The sequence below is a fragment of the Pundamilia nyererei genome, unplaced genomic scaffold (assembly GCF_000239375.1).
Source record: "Pundamilia nyererei isolate P.nyererei 1_Seehausen unplaced genomic scaffold, PunNye1.0 scaffold00074, whole genome shotgun sequence".
Lineage (NCBI taxonomy): Eukaryota > Metazoa > Chordata > Actinopteri > Cichliformes > Cichlidae > Pundamilia > Pundamilia nyererei.
In genome coordinates, this window is record NW_005187475.1 from 1,175,305 (window position 1) to 1,181,584 (window position 6,280).

Sequence of the window (6,280 nt, forward strand, 5' to 3'; positions counted from 1 at the left end):
GGTAAGTTAGTCAGCACTTTGGTCAACCTGTGTTGTTTTTAAATGTCCTCATAAATAAATAGATTGAATTGATTGATAGATCATTGCCTATTTGATGTCCATAGTCCATATTAGTGTTAATAGTTGTTTTACGTTTTGTTATGGTGTAACATGTACGGGAGTCCTAGACGTTTTGTTTGTTTTATACTGTAATAGTCATACTGCAATAATTACACTGACCATATTAAAGCAAAACAATTTTAATTGCATGAGTTTACAGCTAATGTAGTCTACAGCATAACATGTGGGGAGAATAATCAAGCATATTGTTTTGTGTTGTACTATTTCACATGCATCATGTTAACTGAGTACTTGGCTCTTATTCCCAAATAGGTGTGCATCACACAAAACCTAACTCAGCGTATACTCTATACATCCAGACTCACTCTATCAATCCTCCAAAGAAAATATTTTTCCAGCCTAATTCTATAGCTTTAACTCACTGCAATTAGTGCATGTTTAATTTCCTCACTCTGTCTTGAGTGTTGATATCTTCCCAACCCACAATGGCATGCAGGAGATCTTGAACTGTAAATTGATGGACAACTATTATCTATATCTTTAGTTATTTTTTGGTGTCTGGAAATTGGTTTAATATATAACAGGATTTCATAATATATCAGAGTTGATCTTAAATTTTAGACAGACAATCTTTACATTCAACATACTAATGGTCAGAAAACGATTGCCTATTAGTATCTATATGCATACATTATGTTTCTCTGTATTTCTTCTTGGAAAGAGAGCCTGCAGATTTATGCCAGACCTATGATATTATGATCAAATACAGCAAGGAATAAAGAAAACGTCAATGGTCAAACACACATACACAAGCTGCAGGCTGCAGCATCCTTCATGCATTGTAAATATAATCCTACCACCTTGTGGTGTCTTGCAGAAGTACATCTTCTCCTGAACAAGCTTTAAAGTTTGTTTTAGGAAGAAATAAGTGGTGGTCCAACTTTTCCATAACCTAGTTCACAGAGATTTCAGCTCTCTAATCCGCAGCTTTGCTCCATTTACATTATGCAATGCAGCCGTTTCGGTTCTTTATTCAAACAGTTGGCGCTTTATTGTGTGTTTTCTTTCAGCAAATGGTAAAGCATGCCCTAAAAACGCACTGAGAGTTTTGCACAGCATTGCACAGATTCATTATGCATCACCTTGCCAAAAAATATTTACCGCTGCAGTTTTTCTCAGCTGTGTTAAAGCTCAGCAGAATACGCAGACTGGTTACAGTGTTAAAATTTTTACTTGTTTTAGGCGCCTTTTCTTGTTGACAGGCTGATGCCGAATTAAAGCAGTGTACCTAAAGGTTATGTACTAATTTGTACCAGCTTGGTATGTATGTCTGAATTTAAGAGACCTCAATTAAGCGTATATGAATATTTTGAGTAGAATTTGGGCTGTTGTACAGGACTGAGCCCAACCCATCGACAACAACTGTCTTTCAACAACGTCAAATAGCTACAACAATACTGTAGGTAAGCCGCTATAACACTTGGTTATCTACACAAACTTTATGTAGGTGTTTAGTTCAGTAGGAAGTTGATATTTACCTCCAGCCCGCTCCCGTTCGTAACGTTTAAATGGCGACCCTATTCGTACCTTTACTGAAGTGTTACAGTAGGTAAGTTCATTTCACAGGCCCCGCCCATTACCCCTGCCACGTGATCCATTCAGGTGCCGTGGTAACATGTGTTTGGTACATAATGCTGCATACTATTAATGAAGTCTGTAGTATTTCCAGGTACACTGGTATCTGTGTATTAAAAAGAAAACATGTATACCTAGCCCATTTATTTATATTATGTACCGGTATGGAGTTAATATGGTTCACAGACAATTAGCTGTGAGGCCACCTGTCCTGCAAATCCATATTTGTTAACTTAATCCACTGCACAGAAGTGTATTCATCTATTTGCAGAATATAATTTAATAGTGATAGTATAAAAACTACATTGCGGTGGAGGAAAGGACAAAAGAGGGCCTCATAAGCAGTCTGAGATCCAGGTCTTAGATTTTTGAGTGTACAAGGTGCTCCAAATTTTCGCAAATTACCGCACAGTAACTGTCATTAAAATTCATCTTAATCTAGAAATAAAGATGTATACAGCTGCAGTTTGTGGCTGCACATTTTGGTATGTAAAATGTGCTTAACATGACATTCTTTACCTAACTGATAAGTTCCCCCAACCTTCCCCTATTTGTCCAAATACTCCTTTTTTATTTATAGAACTATTATTATTATTATTATTATTTTATATACGTTACATAATTAAGCTTGTTATATTATACTCTAAGAAATTACAAAAAATTTATTATGTTTTATTAACTGCTTCCAACAGATGGCGCTCGTCTACAGGAGGTGGGAGTCATCTTCAGCTCGGAGCTTCTGTCCCAACTTTAGGTGGAGCAGCCTGGTGGTCACGTGACGTTGTTACGGGTATATTACTAATTTGAGTGTAGGTTATTTTATTAGTTTGCTCTGCTCTACAGATCTGCTAACTCTTTTCATATCACTGGCAGAGGCTGGACAATTTCGCCATTACTTTTTTGTAGTTTTAATGATACTCTAAATGAAGAAAATTTCACTTGAATCTGCATCTGGCTCATCTGTCATTCCCTTGAAAAGGGACGTTATGTAACATGTATATACAGAGGATCCCTAGTATGAAGCACATGATTGTATAATTAGTGTGATAATGAGTTAATGCCATTTCTCCCTTACCTGTAGAACTAACTAACTATGACTTTTCGACGTTGCATGTGTTTAATTTTTATTGCTATTAGGTTGAATGACAGTTTAATTGCTGCATACAATTAATTAGAGTGCAGTGCCACAAACGGACAGGAAACCCACACATAAAGGAACTCATCCATCAGAAAATCGTTGCTTTGTGTTTCTGCTGTTATGGAAGTATCTCTGCTTTTAATTTACCCACAAAAATGGGCTTATGTTTCACGCAGTTGGCTGAACAATGCCATGGGATGTTTGCCTACTATGATGCTTTCAAGGGCTCCAAGTTCAGACTTTATCAAATAAAATAAGATGTGAGCTTTTATTTCCATTAATAAATACCATAGGGGATGTTTCTGTTCATAGTGTTTTGTGTTTAATTGTAAAATGAGTGGAAGGATGTGAAAAATAAATTATGTTTCAGTCAAAAACTTCGGGCGAGCTTTTGTATTTAAGTAACAAACAAAGTATTTCTTTGTTGCTCAAATGAGAACAAAGTAAAGATGTTTGGCCATAATCCACAGCACCATGTTTTGGTGAAAACCAAACACAGCATGTCAGCATAACTGTCAAGCACAGTGATGGAGGGACGATGTTTAGGCTTGTTTTGCAACAACAGGACCTTGGTAACTTTAAGACATTGAGTTAACCATGAACTCAAAGCTTGGCTTAAAATGGTTCATGCAACAAGAAATTGACTTATTATTTTAACATCTTCTGATAATCCGAGGAATTCGGAATTCTATGTTAATGGGGAAAAAAATCCAAGAATTGCAGTCAAACATTTGGAGAGTAACCCCACCAAAACAGCTTTGGGAAATATATGACTAATCCTAAAACCAAAACTGTCATTCATTGAGCTTCTTTCTTTATTGAAAGCACCACTGAGTTGTTAGTAAAGTGCATTGTACCCCTTACAGGACTGCTGTATAACAATTTTCACAATATAATTGTGCTGCATGCACCATAGCCAGCCAACCGAACATCTGAAAATACTGTTAAGCAAACAACACGCATAACAGGAAATCTCCTACATCTCCTATATCCTATATATAGAGAGAAACTATGCCTCCCTATTTTTCCATACAAAAACATTCTGAACTCATTACTAATTGTGTCAAACTTTTTTTGCATGACAGCATTATCATTTTTTGTTTTTATAAAAGTCATGTTCACAAACAACCAAAGAAAATGTGAGTTACAAAGATGTTATTGCACTTGTGTAATATCCAACAACATCATTACTGAACATAAAAAAGTCCCATACTTGGATACACATGTTTGTACAGAGCAGAGTTTTGTAACTCAGTCAACATCAAAGGTTACAGTACCACAACACAACAGGTTGCACTCAACACACAACACGCCATGTTATTACTTCAGTAAATGAGACCTCCCATGATTATTCTGAAAATAAATAAATATGGATTTTAGTTTGCACTTAGTCTTGGGATATGGTATCAGAGTTTTTATTGAAGTCCCAAATCCCAATAAAATGTATTGACCTTTTTAATGCATTACGGGATTCCAGTATTGCAGTTTCCAACATGACTCAATTTTGGGAGGAGAATGCTGAAGAGGATGAGGAGGGGAGTATTAGAATATTGTCCGGCTCCTAGTTGGCTCAGAAACTGCTCACAGGGTGGTTTGTAAATTATTTGTAGAGATACTTGGCTGTCTCAAGCAAACATCTCAGTCACTGTGTGGAAAGATTCTACAGGAAACCTGGTATCTGCAATTGTAAATGCATGTAATGCATCAGTAAATCTTGACATACATGGTGGAGACAACCCACATGAATTTTTCAGCTTTGCAAGTTTGAAGAGTAGGAACCAGTTGTCGGGTCCGTGGCTGTCTTTCCCCCCCCTTTTCTCTCCATGTCACTCTAATTAGTCAGAGGCATGCGAAATTTCAACAGGATTAGGATTGCTTCCTAAACGTATGCCTGTTTTTTACATTATGGATGAAGGTGAGAATTTGCTCTTCAGTACACATGCACATGTAATTAATCAATAATTGAATAATGTCGTAATGGTGGCAACAGTCTGTTGGAGCTCTTTACAAAAAATTTACAGGGAAGCTCATTAGACCAACATTCAACATAATGTTTAAATAATCTGACAACAGTAAAAAAAAAAAGGAAAAAAAAAGATGCAAACATAACCTAGGTCAAATTCAAATTCAGATTTTATTTGTCACATACACCATCATACACAGTATGACATGCAATGAAATGCTTGTTGCTGTGCAATGTCCAACCATAAAACTACAGTAAAAATTTACAAAAAAACAGCAATAATAGTTACATAATAGATTTTAAAAAATGAACATCAAAGAAAGGTCTAAAAGATATAAGGAATAAATTAAGAATTTAGCCTAAGAAGTAAAGTCTGGACTAAGAATTAGAGTTAAATTTTAAAATAAAGTGTGCAAATAAACAGTGTGCAAAGGTCAAGACAGAAAGTTGTTTTCCCGTTTACTTCTATACTATAGGAATAAAGTCTTTTTTAGAACTACAGCTATCGCCATCTGGTGGCCTTCAGATAGAATAGAGATTTAAGGCACTTTCACATTGGCTAAATTTTTCCAACCTGACTGCTTTATCCATGTTTTGTGAGTGTTTTCTCATATAGCAAAATAAGTATATGTGCTTGCAGAGTAATGCTTGTTACATTGCAAGTAAATTGTATAAATTAGCATTAATAGCTTGACAGTGCAGTTGCAGTTTTCATCAGTTAACAAAAAAAGTATTGTTACCTCCAAATGTTTCCATTAGACAGACCATGTTTATTTTAGAAACAATGCTCAGATCAAGCAGACTCTTTCTTTATTAGGTGTTAATGGTGTAAGGGCTAAGTTCTATGCTTTTAATCATTTAATCATCATTATTATCAGCTTCATTTACCACTGTCTTGCTTATTCCTTTTCCTCTTTTTTCACTCCCAGAAGGACAACTCCTCTTCATTTTTGCTGAGTGGTTTTTGGTTTTCTTGGTTTTCTTCTTGCTTGATGGGACCAAACCACTTCTGATATGTTCTACCTTAGTATTTAAAATTGAAAAAACACTGAATTACATTTTTATTTTATAGCAATCTTCCCTGGGTAATTTCCTGTTTACTTGCACTATTGTCATATAGAAGAGGAGGATTCAAAACCTGGACTGGATTTTCCAACAACTAATTTACCATGATTTCCAAAGAAGGAAGCACACAAATGATGTTGCTCCTCTCTGTGCTGAACTTATTAACATTGTGTGTCTCTAATGAACTGGATCTATGAATTATGTGCAGTGATATTTAATTCTATTGCATGCCATGGATCATGCACATCCAATGGGACTCATGGGATTAAGTCTTTAGCTGTGCCCATATTCTTCTACTTTGTGGATTTTTAGTTTTCCTTAAACAGACCCAGTGATTTTATCCTTATTGTTTTATCTGGGACTGTTTGCAAACATCTCAGAGAGAGGAGACACCAGCATCTGAACAGAGACTCAAACCA

The 6,280-nt window shown here is 35.8% G+C and overlaps 1 protein-coding gene across 1 annotated transcript in view; it reads right to left on the reverse strand.

Moving 5' to 3' along the window:
* The window catches only part of LOC102207886 (sterile alpha motif domain-containing protein 12-like), a 5,990-nt gene extending 4,303 nt beyond the window's left edge, over window positions 1-1,687 (reverse strand). Inside the window, exon 1 of the mRNA XM_005737233.1 lies at window positions 1,599-1,687. The gene's annotated coding sequence lies outside the window, so the exon portion shown is untranslated. The remainder of the gene's footprint in view (window positions 1-1,598) is intronic.
* Between the last annotated feature and the right edge of the window lie 4,593 nt (window positions 1,688-6,280).